The sequence below is a fragment of the Serinus canaria genome, chromosome 3 (assembly GCF_022539315.1).
Source record: "Serinus canaria isolate serCan28SL12 chromosome 3, serCan2020, whole genome shotgun sequence".
NCBI lineage: Eukaryota > Metazoa > Chordata > Aves > Passeriformes > Fringillidae > Serinus > Serinus canaria.
This window is the reverse complement of record NC_066316.1, coordinates 63,117,791-63,133,398: the sequence shown is the minus strand read 5'-3', so window position 1 is coordinate 63,133,398 and position 15,608 is coordinate 63,117,791. Positions and strand designations below refer to the sequence as shown.

At 39.6% G+C, this 15,608-nt stretch overlaps 1 long non-coding RNA gene across 1 annotated transcript in view; it reads right to left on the bottom strand.

Annotated features, from left to right (window-relative positions):
* Window positions 1–15,202, bottom strand: part of LOC127059401 (uncharacterized) — a 31,077-nt gene extending 15,875 nt beyond the window's left edge. Inside the window, exon 1 of the long non-coding RNA XR_007777153.1 lies at window positions 15,132–15,202. This is a non-coding gene — a long non-coding RNA (uncharacterized LOC127059401). The remainder of the gene's footprint in view (window positions 1–15,131) is intronic.
* Between the last annotated feature and the right edge of the window lie 406 nt (window positions 15,203–15,608).

The window sequence follows — 15,608 nt, the reverse complement described above, 5'->3', positions numbered from 1 at the left end:
TTTTCAGTGTTATGGATCTTGTAATCTTCACAGGATGCTGGCCAATAGACAGCATCAAAAGCAAGCTAAGCCGGGTACATATATATATATATATATATATATATATATTGAAGAAGATAAGCTTCTGCTTGTTTCATATCCTTCCAAGCTTTCCACAAGATAGCCCAGCAAAAGACAACAGTAAACAATTCCCAAATTTCTTCATTGTGGTAGAACATTTTCCAGCTGTCCCACTTTTCTGTTTCCAGCTAACAGGTTATGCCCAAATGTTTGTTTCTACTGCCATCAGTCTCCTGCATGAGTGAGACACAGAGTGGGCAGAAGACTGAGTCTTCTCTTTTCTGCTGTAATGGGAAAATCTGTGATGCTGCAGGGTTCCCAGCCTGCTTGAGGTGGGAGGAAGGGCACAGTCCCCACAGAGCCTCTTGCAGGGCCGGAGCCTCTGTACATGGCCAAGGCCTATCAGGCACCCTGACGCTCTGCCAGTGAGCAGAGAAGCAGCAAAAGAAAACCAGTTCTGCTGAATGAAAGAGGGAAGATCGTGTAGTCCAAATGAGCAGCAATTCAGACTTCTTATGTACATAACCCCTGCCTTCTTTGTGCTGTCAAGAATAGCAAACAAGTGCTAGTAGTGAGCAAATCCATCTGGTGTCAGTTCCATCCCCCTCAAACACAGATTCTTGGATTAATGTAGCCCCACGCCAAGTACTTTGACTGGCATAGATATTAGGATTTATTTTCTCTGTTGATGAATAGCCAGAGCAATGTTCCTGTCCTTGTGAGGCTGATGGAAATCCCTCTGAAAGCACTCGTCTCTCACCATTTCCACTAAAAACACCACAAGATTCCTGCCCAGCCTGAAAAATAGAAGGGTAGGAGGAAGTAAAATTGTGTCTTAGGTTTATCTCCTTGCAGTTTTTTCAGAGATTTTTATGGATATTAATAGCAGACATGCTGAGAAGAGGGAAACTACTCACGCTGCAGCATTCCTGCTGCTGCTGCTGCTAATGAAACTATGAAGAAACCTTCATGGTGTTCATGATGTCGTGCCAAATCCCAAACATTAAATTACTGTGTGTTGTTGAGCTTCCAGTCATGAAAACTTTAAAAAAACCAAACCAAAACAAAACAACAAAAATGGCTTTGCAGTTTTTTTCTGCATGGCAGTAGGCCTGGACATTCTTGTTTCAGATCCACCATAAATATTTGATTCTTAAGTCACTCATATTCATGATTCATATTGTTAACAGGTTAGTAGGCACACTTTGGCAGAGGACTTACCATGTGCTAGCTATTTGGAAACATGAGCACATTGGAAACTGCCTTTTTTGACCATCTAATATTCTATCTTACCAAATTGTAAGCACAGAAGAAGACTTAGGGCCACACTGTTCTTGGCCCACAAAAAACAGAGTAAAAGCGGGGATTTTGTCTGGTCAGTAAACACAAGGAAACTTGCAAAACACAAATAAACTTGCAAAACACAAGTAAACTTGCAAAAGTTTTTGCAAAGGAGTAAAAGCTCTTGGAATACCTGCCACCTTGCAGTGTGCACTTGGAGCTGACCCTACAACTACTGAGGACAGGAAGAGATGGCCTGCTCGATTTACCAGGAATTTTATCGCTCCCCATGCAGAAAGAGGTGTAGAAGAGGGACAAAACCAGTAGCAGCATCTGTCCTCTGCTGAAGGGATGGAGGTACTGTGAACTGTTAGGTACAACCCATGTGAGTGAATTTGGTGACAGGAGGGGGGGTCTAAGCACAGCATGTATCTGCCAGTGCTGACATTGAAGAAATAGGGACAGATCAAAAGGAAACAAAACCTTATCTATATTTCAAAGTCAACAGTGGTGCAGTGCCAAAACTTAGGAGAACAGCTGAGAGCAGCTGGAGACCTTCATTTCTCTTGACCACACTTGGATTTCTCCTTCAGAGAGCCTTTCTGTGATCCGAGCCCTTTCCTGGAGCAGAGTGAGAGCAGGAGTGGATGGGAGAGATGCTGAAGAATGAGTTGTGCATTGTGGGAAGAGGTCAAATTTTTAAAAAGAGTGCTGATGAAGGAGGAGAAGAATGAAAAATTACCTTCCCTTAGTGTCTGTGATTTTATTTTCCTGTGACAAAAAAGAGGAAGCCAAATTCAGAACAAAAAGTGGGTTTTTTCACTCCACAGAGAACCGCTAATAAGGTTTAAGCCTGGTCCTTCCACAAGGTATTTTATTTGCCAGCTGTGAAATATCACAAACACTTGACAAATGTTTAACAATCCAGCCTTGCTGTGTTTATCCCTTTCAAACAATACCTTGTTGGGGGCCTAGTTCTGAGAAGCAACTGTGCAAAGAATGTGGATGGGAAGAAAAGCAGCTTGTCAGAATAGAGAAAAACAGCTCTGACAGAAGCTGCAAAATTTCTATGAACTCTATTCTTCTGCCAACATACAGATGTCACTCCCTGGCAGGTGGAATCATCAGCAGAGAGTGCTCCCTAAGCATTGCTTAAATGAGCAAATGCTTCATTTTCCAAGCTCAGTTGTGATAGCAAACTGCAGGGGAAGTTAATTGGTGAGTCTGGACACATCTAAAGCATGAAGGGCCTGCAATCACCTCCCAGCATCCATTTCTTAGCAAATGGCTGTGTTGAGCAGGAAAGATGACCTACCACAGCTCCATGTCACAGCCAGTGGCTTTGCAAGGAAGTACTTTGATGCTTGCTTTTTCTTAGTGACCTGTTGTCCTGCATGAAGCATACTTACAGATTTATTTGGTCTCCGTTGTGCAATGAAAGAGGTATCAGAATTTCTTTCACCAGGCAATGAAGCACTAGAGACTCCCTGGTTACCTTTAACTCTGAAATCATCATTCAGAAATTTATGGGCCGACCTATTGCTCCCCAGAGAAACTCTGCATTGCTTTTCTTTGCCTTTCTCTCATATGCCTGCCTTTTCCTCTGTTGCCTTTTCCCCCATCAGAACTTCCTTTTTAGCCTGATGGCTCCAGTTCTATTTATGCAGTTAAAAGAGTGAATTTATTAAAACCATTTTGGAGAACTTAAGCCCTTTTGAACATTTTCCACATGCATCAGGTACTGTCCCACCAGCACATCCCTGCCTTTGCTGGAGCCAGGTGAAAGTCTAGTCTTCAAGGAACATAGGCATGGACATTCTCTGGGAGTTGTATTCAAGGTAAGAACTCATTACCCAGCTGTTGTGTGTGAACCTTGGCAGCCAGCTAGGGGAGACAGAATCAGAAAGGTAAAAGTGAGAAAACACATGGATTGAGATAAAGACATTTTAATGTGTTAAAAAACAAATTAAAAAGGAAAACCAAGGGCTGAAAAAAAGCATCTATTCACCACCTCACTCAAATGGCAGCCCCTGATAAAATCTCTCCCAGTTTTGTTCCTAAGCACAGTGTTACACGGCAGAGAATATTCTCTTGGAATCATCTGTCTGACTGTGTCTCCCCCCAGTCTCTTGCCCCTCTAGCCTACTCTCCTACTGGCAGGAGAAACAGAGTAGACCTTGGCACTGTGCAAGCACTGCTCAGTAAAAACAGAAAATGTGTGTTAAAAATGTTCTTTGAGTCACAAATAAAAAACACAGCACCATACAGACTGCTGTGAAGAAAATTAACTCTCTCAGCTCAGCCCAGTACACCAGCTCATATGGTGACAGTAGTTTGGTTACCCAATGTAATGCACAATTTCCTTACTTCAAGAGGACTTATACCATCCAAAGATGGTATAAGAAAAGCTTGTCCAGAAAAGGCATAAGAAAATGCATCCAGAAAAGCTTGTCCTTTCCAATTATATCTGTTGCTCTAAAACAGAGTAGGACCTTTTCTGCACATCTTAAATCCTCTCTTTTATACTTAGGCCACAAAAAATTTAAAAATCACTGTTCCTTTACCTATCGTCCAGACCGGACTATAGGTCCTGCAAGCTCTGCACAGCCTCCTCTGGATGTATTTGGACTGAATAAAATTCCCTGTCTTATCATTTTCACAATATTCTCCCATCACTCTCCTAGGTGTGAGACCTAAGAATATAAAGGTGATAGCAGCTGGGGACACTGGGCATTATCCTTAGAAGGCTAGGGTTAGGAAAAAGCCAGAAACCTATTCTGGAGCAAGCACTGAAGGCTTCAGTCCAGTGAAGCTCCTGTCCAGTGAGGCTCCTGTCCAGTGAGGCTCCTGTCCAGTGAGGCTCTGCATTTGGGAGTGTAGCGGTTGGGGCTGCCCATGCCCAGCTCATTAACTTTAAAGGTCTGGTCAGAAATTGGGATATGAAGAGATGTTCACAGCCTGGAAGCACGAAAAGGGCATGGCCTCACTCATGGGAGACTGGCTAAAACACTTTCCTGACAAGGGAGATAGCATACTTGGAAGACAGATACCAGCATTGCTATGGCATCCAAACAGCCAGCATTGAGAGAGAGAGATGTTCTGAGAAGAGAAAAGGGAGCGATCCTATAGCTATCTAAGCCAGGAAAAATAGTATGTCCATACTGAACCATTGAGCCAAAGTGTCTCAGTACTGAGCCAAAAGTCTCTTCAACAGGAACAGAGGAGAATAAGTGGCAGTACCTCTGCTGCTTCTGCTGGGTGCTGTCACTGGCACAGCAGTCCTGGCAAGAGCCACCAGCACCAGCAGTGGTGGAGGTTTGCTCTGTAACAGGCAGCTCCCTGCCTTCCCTGCCTCTGTGAACCCTGAGCTGTGCCATGGCTGTGGGGGGAAGATGTAATCCTTGTTCTCATGGCATGCAATCTCAGCCAACCTTCCAAGAGGAAGAGCTGCCAGGCTTAGGATGTCAATCTACTGGTAGTATCTGTTTATGAGTAAAATAACCCATCTTGCTTGAGAATAGAAAATTTGGTATGGAAGAGTAAGAAAGGGTAAACGAAACAGTAAAGAGCTATATGAAATTTTGTGTTAGTAATGCCAAATGACTCATGGAAAACTTAATAATCACCTCACTTCAGTTTCAAAACAATGTGAAAATGTTTTTAGTCCCACGTCTTCACTAGCTTCCTTCCCCCACCCCTTTGCAGAGACCCTGTCTGGTGGCAGGGTACAATTTTTCTGTGCCAGAGCTCAGGGCCAGAAGGTCTCAGCCAACACCAATTTAAATTTAATACAACATGCCCCACTGAGAATCTCTTCAGACTGATCAGATTTGTTCTTTTTGACTTACTTACAGGTAAGTCTGGAGATTGGATTAACTTTTTTTTTAAATCCAGTTTTGTTGAGTGTAGACATTCACTGCAAGCAGCCAAAATTCACAGAAATGCAGTCATGAGTGTTGTACCCATCATTACATACTTGTATCACATCCAGTACAGAGAGGGATTGGTCCTGAGGGCTTTGTCCAAGTTACCATTCTACAGAGAAGCATCAGGAAAGCCAGATCTTTCAGCTGACCAATTTCATTGGAGTCATTTTGGATGTATACAGTCAGTCAAAATCAGCAGATATTTAGGCTCTGTTTTATCTGGAAAGAGACTAGCTCTTAGCTGGACTTCATAGGCTAGCCTTCATCCAGGACCCAGCATCATATTCAAATGAATCAGTTAAGACAGAACAGCAGAAGAGAGGAAAGTAAATGTTACAAAGATCTTGGAAGCCCCTGCATCACCCTGCAATTTCTTTGCAATCTCACATGTACACATACCAGATAATGCATCTGAACTCAAATGTTTTTTCTAGATGATATTTCATCTGAAACTCTGTGTTCATTTTATTCAAAAATAAAAAATTAAAAATAATTTCAGAAAAAATATGTCTTTTTCATGTAAAAGAAAGATTTTGATATATCTGGCTTCAATAATTTGTCTTGGTACAAAAGCCATATATAAGCAAACACTGGGGTTTGGATGAGCCAAAATGAAACTGCTTATTCTAATCGCTTTGTGCTGTAAGGTCATGATTACTCTAAACAGCCAAAGTAGAATTCATGATTCTGCACCACAGAAGGGGAGAAAACCCTGCTTCCCTGGTATCCATCTACTCTGTCATCCCCATCTTCTCAGCTCCCCTCTACCCAGCTGCCAGCTTTAGCACTTCTCTGCCTGCCTAGGAAGCTCATTCAACTCACTAAAAGGGCCAAGAAAAAAAAAATAGAAAGGGTAAAAAATGCAGTGGCCTCCCCTTCCCAAAGAAAAACAAGATTTTTTTTTTTTTTTTTTTTTTTGGCAGGGATTAAGCTAGCTCCTCTCCTGGTCAGAGAGATGCCAGCACTGTCTGCAGGGTTGGCTGACTGGTGGCTAAGCAATGAAAGGCTCAGGCAGAGAAGTGCAGAGAGCAAGACTTCCCCCTTTTGGCAGCTGCAAGCTGTTAGTTCAGCTCACAGTGGTAACTTTAATCCAAACCCTGAGTGAACTGAAAAAGCTGGTTTTTCATGCAGTTCTCTCTTTCTATATCAGGTGAAACTTTATGTTTTATTTTTGCATCTGTAGCAAGGGAATTGAAATTATCAGATTAGGTAAATTATTGATTGACTCTCAAAATATAATTTGGTACCCACATTTTATAGTTCATGTTTCTTTATACTTCTAAAAAGGGATCAACAACAGTAGTGCTAGCTGCATGTAATTTGTATTCCTAATCACACACTAATGTGAAGTTCAGCTAAGTACAGGTTTAAAACATTTCCTAAAGAGTTCCTGAAAAAAAACCCCAAAGGGATATTTATATTTGGTCCCTTCTGTAAAGACAAATTCACATCTATAGATAGACGTACATGTACAAAGACAGGGTGATGTGGATAGTTACAAATGTGGAGTGGGTCTTTCTGACCTGACCTTTTCAACACTGTGTTTGTGAAAACAGGACAAAGACTAATGGCAGCAAACCAGAAGCTATAGTAATTACTCTAATTCAGAAGTTACCAATCTTCTGAGAAGGGAAGAACAGGAATAGAATCGTGCTTAAATACAGCCCATTTTGCTTTGTTCTTCAACACAGTCCCATTCAAAATACTTTGGAATTTATGAGTCTACTGAAAGTGAGGTCTCATAATGTGCACAGCATGTTGCCAGTTAACTTGAATGAGCTTCTCCTCTGTTTTCTGTCTGATTACTAAAATAGATCGCTTGAAAAGAGGCACCTCCTTCTAAAACATATGTATTATGATGAAGTAAAAAGCCAGTCCATAAGCTGTCCAGGTAGGTTTGTGCAGCTCACCTAAACATCTGCCATCCAAAACATGATCTGGTGTCCCTTGAAGCAATTTGGAGCAATGCATCTCTGCGGAGCTCTGGCCCCAGCCCTGCAGCAGCATGATTCTTTGTCAGCCTTCCAGTGCTTCCTTGAGCAGTTCAAGAGACAAATGCTCGTTTGCTTGTGGGACTGCAGTGCTTTGATCTCCACTTCCAGATGGAACCAGAAGTGCCGAGGCACGTAGAGAAAACAAAAGCAAATTTTTGCAATCCGCAGGAAAGATGCCTAAGAATAATAGAAATGTATTTCTATATGTTGACTGCTTTTTTTTTTTTTTTTGACAGCATCATAACCTCAATCAAACAAAAATCTATAAAACATCAGACGGAAAATAAGGATTACAGGGTTTTTTTTACTTTAATCATTTTGACATTTAGTTCACCCAAAGACATAGACAAAGCTTCTTCTGATCTCAGTGGTAGAGGATTTGACTCTAAAAGTTCAAACCACAAACAATGAAGCTATTGCTCCTATGATTCATCTGACCCTCCACAGGAAAAAAAGAGTATCCTGTTCCTATAGCTGCAGTGCTCGCTGTAATTATTTATTAACTGATATGCAGTACTGGAATATCTGCCACGTTTACATGGAGATTAGCTCCATAGCACTGGCATATTGAAAGCAATCAGCTGTAAAAAATACTTTAAAAATCATTTATGCAATCTTTTGCATGTTGATCTTTATTTCAGCTGCAGCTGTTGAGCTTTGTATACCCTTTTCAATTGATTTCTCAATATTAATTCCATTTACTGTATCTTGCATTAGTCACATTTATGAGTATGCAAAACTAGTTTGAGAAAAGCATTTGCTCTCAATATCCTTTTACTGCACTCTGCTCAGAAGTACTGGAATGATTTTTCTCCTCATTAGAGCTATTCAAACTCTTTGACATAGTGGCACTAACATTTTGAACTTCTAATTCAAATAATCTGATATTTTATCTGAAACTGACAGACAAGTGAAAAAAGTTACATTTATAGGAAAAAGATTGTTTGAACTTGACAGTTACAAAATGTGTTCTTTTTGCTCTCCCTGAGGTCACTGGGAATGAATTCCTGTCACCACCATGGTATAAATATTATGGCTGCTTAATAACCTGTACAACATATACTGGTCTCTATGTGTAGAGAAGAGATGCTTTCATCTGAGAAGTTGTACCTTGCTTTCACCATGAGCTTAGCCCTGAAACAGAGGGGAGAGAGCTCCAAAGCTCAGGAGAGATTGAAGATGCTTGGAATGCATGATGGGCATGGCCATCTTCTGATGTCTTGTCCCCCTGTGTCCTGGATGCAGAGCTGTAGCCAGGGCAGATACTTCATGTAGTTGATGCCCATTTCATACTTAGAGAAGATCTCAATTTTCCACCTTCTCTTCTAGCTGCAGGAGCTGCAAGAGAGGCATTTCACTTCAGGAAGTTCCCATTCAGCTGTTCTGATTCCTGGGATCTTTCCAGTCTTCCCCCACAGCCAATTTACTCCCAAGAGTAGGTCACCAAAGGCTGGGGAGACCAGTCTTGCCTTTTCCTGCTACAGTCCTGCTGGAGGAAAAAGATTTCATCAAAGATATTGACGAGGATCACAGCTTCTCTTAACCATGTCATCTACCAGCAGGCAGCCAAGGATTGGATGAGGACTGAGCCTGCCTTTCCTTTCCAGGACACCCTGTCACCTGTCCTGGCTTTGAGACAGAGCAGGAGGACCAGCTGCACCAATGTGGTACCAAGTCTTGTGTCCCATGCCAGCTTTAGCAGGGCTGTGTGACTTGGTAGCAAATCCCACCTGTCCTCACCCCACAGTCTGACTGGACATATCCTACCCCACAAATGGGAAGAAGGGGTCACTGAAGGCAGGGATATCGACTCAGATGTGTCTGTTCTCAGGACAGGAAGAGATATTCATTGTCCAGCAGTGCTGGGTTTTGTGATTGAGGGTTTTCTTCTTCTATTTTTTATCTTTTAATTAAATTGCAAGCTCTCATTTTTCTGGTAAATTCTAGTTTTAAATGGACTATGAGCTATTTAAACACTATTTTACTAGACATACTTCATATTTGGAGAGCTGATGATGGCAAGAGGATCTGATGTGATGTGCCACAAGTCCTTTGACAGAGGTTTCAGAGACAGTATTTGAAATAAACCCACACAAGAGCTATCAGGAAACCAAAGAAACAGACATGTTAGGATCCAGGAGAAGGACATTTTAAACTTTTATCCAATTTCAGGCCCAGGTCTTGCTAATTTAGTGTACTATATGTTATAGTTCAGAACCACCACATATTAATGGAAAGTCATTCACCTTTGAATTGATTTTAAGGCAGTTTATGTGTATAACTCTTTCTTATCACTTGCCTACACATGCTGGTAGACCAGGAGAATTATAGCAGTATTATAAAAAACTGCAGTGATGTTGACATAAATTCCTACAGAGGACCGATGGGGGAATGAAGTCCCTGTATTTTCTGTATAATTAATTCTTTCCCAAACAAAACCATTCTGCTTCTGCCAATAAACCTGTGTTTTAAAAAATCTCCATCTATTTCCCCTCTTTGAAATGAAGGTTTACACACTGTGACATTTAAAATCCCATTTATTCAAATGGTCAAATTTTTTCAGGATACATAAGCAATTGCCCCTTCTGGAATAATAGACATGTTTGGAATTACTTTAAAGATTTTTATTTCATCTCTTGATTATTTTTTCAAGGGAAAAAGAATAAAAAAGGGGGAGTTAGAAATCCTAAGATAAATTCTTTCCTAAAAGAGAAGATCATACCTTTTCCCTCAAGAATGTTAAACATTTGGGGTTTTTTTGTTTGCTTCCTGTCATAGTGACCCTAATGACAGAAGAGCGATGATTAAATTATTAAATGAAAGTAACTTTACTATTGTCACTATCACTTTAAAGATTTGTGTCCATAGTTGTCTGTCTAATTACTGCTCTTCATAACTGATACATCACAGAGATGCAAAAAAACCAAATGCTATGCATGTCATTGACAGAAATAATCTAGTTTTTTCTTAATTATTTTTCCTTCTATCAGTCTGCATTAAAAACAGTGCTCTCTATGCTCTGTGCTTTATTGCAGGGGGATGCAGTTATGATTACACTGAAAAAGGAGGCTCTGTAAACCACAAACATTTGCCAGCTTTGCCAGCACATCATTATTACACCACTCAGTATGCTGTTTTTCTTCTGTTTTATGCAAAAAAAATTCAAACTCAGTGGGAAAAAAGTACATTACCATGACATGACTTAAATCCCTCCTAGACTCAAACCCTCCATCCCATAATTTTAGAGTTTCAGATATGCATATTTCTCTCCTGTCTGTGTCTTAGCTCCAGCTGATAGTGGAACAGTGTCGGGGGAGATTTTACTTTTTGCCTGCCCTGCCTTGACATGGTCGGTCAATTTGAGTGGAGCTACTTGATCTGCCCCAGCAGTCAGCTACCTCCCATATCCAAGTACCTTAATTAAAGTTTAGCTGAAGATGAATACAAAATACATGAGAATTATACACATGGACCTGGTTAAAAAATTGTTGTAATTCAACCACTGAACAACCAAGAAAAACCAGAATGAATGTGCAGCAGTGCAAACATGCATGTAGGCATGTTAAATTAGAAAAACATGAAAATTATCATTAATGCCCCTTAACCAATGCCTTACTAGAGCAAAGCATTAAAACTATTACCTGGGAACTGTGCCATAGACAAGAAGTATAAAGAAATTTCAAACAAAAATAGAGTTCAGACCATCTTTTCATTATAATTTCTTTCTTTTCTCTGAGTAGATAAACCAGACCATTTGTTAAATTGAAATCAAAAAATCTGACCATAATTATCTTAAATGTGTTACTTATTAATAAGTGAGGCTCTGTGTGGATATTGTCTCTGGAAATGCTCTTTTCAGATCTGGAAGGAAGCTCTGCATTCCAACTCCCCGCAGCCCTTCTCGGGAGGCATGAGATTTTTACTTGTCCTAGCAAGCTGGATGGTATTTATCCATTCCAGTTATTCCAGCTAGTTCATGCCACCCTTGATGGGTTGCAGAAACTGTGAGAAAGAATCCAAAGCAGTGTGGATATTCAAGGCACAGGAGTAAGGTGATAATGACTCTGTCTGCTTCTGCACAGACTTATCCAGGAGTGCTTTCTTCCTCCACATGGGCATCCATCAGAACTTAGCCCTGATGTGAGAGTTTTTAGAACACAGAATGCAACTAGTCCAAAGGACAGTGTGAGAATAATTACATTGCCATATCTTTCGTGTTTGTGGAAGCAAAAGGGCCAGGTGAAGCCAACTTCTGATTCACCTGACTGCTAGGATCTCTCAAAGCCTCACCCTTTTACTCACACAATTCTGCTAGAATTAACTTCATTAAAGTTAGTCCTATTAAGGCTCATAAACGGGTTTGGGGAATGCTGACAACCTTCTTCTGGAGTGGTAGTTTGTGAACAGTTTTCTTCCCATTCCACACACCAGCAGTGATGCAATCAGGGTAGGACAAGGTGGTGTCACATGCTGGAAACCTAATGTTAATATTTGCATTGCAAATGATAACATCCACAAGTGGGTGAGAAACCTTTCTGCCTCAACTTGTGGACCCTTGGGAGATTCCTGTTTTTGATCTATGAAAATCAGCTAGCTGTGAGAACTCCTTTGTTTTTTCAGGGTAACTTTTAGTGAGCTCAGATGAAAACCAAATTAACAACAATCAAAAAATCTGTTTTCCCTTCACACAAAATCCCTGTTATTTAGCCAGTTTTGGCCTTGAAACTGAACAACCATTTGTTGGGGGTAGTATGTGAAAGAATTCCACTGTGGTATTTTCAGTGCTATCTATTGGGAAGAATATATACAGGATTGAGCAGGGGTTCCCAAAGATAATAATTCAATAACTAAAGTTGTTTCAGCTCCTAATTTCCAATTATTTTAGCAGTTAAAGTCTTTGAGGGTGGAAAGTCTGTAGAACCAAATGAGGAACCACCCACAGGTGCAACCCTGTTCCCAGCAATGCTTTTGGCCTCTTTCCCCTTCTGGTACAGGGAAGGCAAATGCTCCTGAATTCCTTCTCTGGGGAGACTGTGACACTTCACTCAACACTGCATCAATCAGCCTATTCAGCATTCACAAAGGGGAAAGATCTTTGGGTAATTCACTGTGAATGGACAGAAATAAGACTGAAATCCTCTAAGCCTCTTTAGTTTCCCATCCCTACATAGGTCAGGCATAATACACTGCAGCCCACAGTTTTTTTATCATGCTTTACAGCATTGACATACCCAAAATTATTATTTTTACATTAAGTTGTTATTGGAAAATGCTCATCTTGTACAGAAATCTGAAACCCTCTTATTGTTGCAATTGCAGGCATAAATTTTTCTTTCTATCCTTGAAGCATTCAGGAGAGTCCAAATTATGCTAACAACATAGTAACTTTCCCATACCTTGTGGAAGAGAAAATGTTATGTCTTTGCAGGAGCAAAGACAAAACAGAGAAGCAGCTGTTTCATGCATAAACGTACTGAACTAGGTCAAGACCACTGAATGATGATAAAAAATGATACGCAGTGAGGCAGAATCTTGAAAGCGAATTTTTGGAACTGTAAATTGTATGTATTAGGGTCTTCCAGAGCAACTTGGTTATCCTATTTATTAAAGATACCTAAGGATACCTGCTTTTTAAAAGACCCTTATTCAATAGTTTAAAAAACAAGTATGTTTTGTGCTACCCAGCCTTTTTAAATTTCTAAAACTGATGGTCATTTTTACATGTAAAATGAATAATATGGTATTCAGAGGTAGATGCACAAACCAACTAATTAATTTCATTTATTCAAAAGTTTATTAGTTATTTTCATTTAATGCATTCAAAAGTTAATCAATTAATTAAAAAATCATTGCACTATATTAATCCAAAATTTAATAAATAAATGGGTTTTAAGCCAAAGCAGTTGTGTTTGGAAATGTTGAGGTCATTGGAAACGGCACAGGCTGTTGCAACATAGAACAAAAAAAACCAACACAGATATGATCTTGTACATAAGCCTGCTACAAACTTCAGACATTAATTTGGTTACCTAATTGCAAAGGATAGTTCTTCAGGTCTGTTTTTCAAAACATGGTGGGGAAGGGGATATCTATTTGTCTCTAAGATGCAAATAGATAGCAATTGAGTTTTTTAATTTAGAACAAGAGAAATCAAGTATCTAATGTTCTTTGGGTTCATAACTGCATAGAAAATCTCATTAAACATTCCTCATTTGGGCATTGTTGTTTATTTCCTTGGAGACAGCATCAAATCCTAAAGTACAATTGAAATCAATGGCACAACCTTCATCAAATTCCAGAAGAAACAGTTCAAGTCTACAGTGAGGTAATGAGTTTTTTAGTTAAAAACCCAACAAAACCAACACAAACCACATTTTTCAAAGCCTGAAAAAATGTAGTCCACTAGGAGCTTTGGGTACTTCAGTATCTCTACTTCTTTGGCAGATAAGTCAACTAACTCACATAGATTTTAGTTTTAAAGAAGAGTGGTAACTGAGTAATTGCTAAAAGGGCAACAAAAGACATGGATTAAGACCTTCAGCTGAAAGAAAGATTCTGTTGCAAGAAATACTTCTGACATCATCTTGGGTTTATTGGGAACACACACACACTCACACGCACAGACACACACCCTAACCCATTTTTGTCTCAGATGGAATAGAAAGAAGCATAGAGATGAAAATTTCTGTTTAAACCTGCTGAGCTCACTGATTTGGGAAAGACCAGGGAGACAAACCAGAAGAACTTGTGGACATGGCATTGCAACAGAATGAAGTTTGGCAGAGGGAATTGTGGGAGCTGCCATCATGAACTTATCCCATAACTGACGTGTTCATCAGCCGGAAAAAAGCACTGAGATGAAAAGGTCTGGGTCTTCAGGTTGGTGTCAGTGTAACAATGAACTTACAGAGAGATGCTTCTATAAAAAAGAGGTGTGATATTGAGACATACAAGGGTAATACCTTGCATGATCCCTTTGTAGAAGATTACACAGAGTAAAATAAAGCATTCAGTTCTCTGAGAACGAAGATTTTGAACTGGAATCAACCCACTCAAGGAATAATGAAAGACTGCTGAAAATAGAAAAGGTGATTAAAAGAGTTTTGCATTGTCATGTTAAGCAAATCTAAGTCCTGGACAGAAAATGCTATTTTTTAATAGACACTGCTGAGACAAAAACAAGCCATTAATAAATTTAGGATGGAGATGAGATGACTTATCTTTCCTGAACTAGGCTTTTGGAACAACTTGTTTTTTGATTAGGCATGATAAATTTGTGAAAGAATTGCATGACAGAGCCACAAGTAACATAAAGGAATCGGTCTCATTGGCACAGAATGTTCCTTTCCTGGGAGCTTGTGTTGCCTGGTTTTAAAAACACAATTACAGCAAGTGCTGGGGAAAAAATACCAAAACAAACACAAAACCAAAACCAAAAACAAAAACAAAAACAAACCCCAAAAAAATGAACAGCAACAACAAAAAAACTTTGCAAAGAAGTCTAAAACTCACTGAGTAGCCAAGAACTGCCCTCTTGGAATAGCAAATTTTATTGTTCAAAATAGGAACGTTTTCTTCAGATTGTACATTAAAAATTGCATGAATCTGATAATCTTGAAAAATAATTTCAAGGAAGTCATAAAGATTGACATAAATTTTGAAATTCATTTAGGTTTAAACAAACACCACCTATTGGAATGAAAATAGCAACGTGAAACAGTGAAAACATAGCTGGAGTCAACTATGATTAATTTATAAGCTTAAAGTTTGAGTGCTCTGTAACTCATTCTGCCATGTAAACTATCCCTGTTAATATAAATTTGACATTAAATTCAGTATTTTTTTCATGTTATTAGAAAGGAAGACTTACCACAGTGTAGGTGAGGTAAAGTTTTTCTTTGAGTCATTAGCCATAACTTGGCACAAAGTGAAGATATTTACACAGAGTTAAATGAGGTAATAATATATCTCCTAGGAAAGAGAGCATTGTGTATGGCAATTTAAATGAGCTGCAGATAGATAGATATAGGTGATAAAAAGTAGGTGCTTGGCCTGTCATTAGAGAACATATCAGCCACTTTAAAATACACTTCACTTAGACTAATTACCACATTATTGCTATTCCAAATGAGGCGTGCAGGTTTAAAACTGGAACAGAGCAGTCCTTTCTGCTTGATAATGAGGAGATTATAACGTGTTGCAGATCAGAGTTTCAGGTCAGCAGAAAGCACAGGCACTGAACAATATCCAGAGAGCAAGATGGGACATGTGCAGTTCAAAGTTATCTTCTTGGAGATTTCTCTCTTTTGAGTTCCCTCTGTCCTCCTTCCTCGTGGGGAAAAAGAAG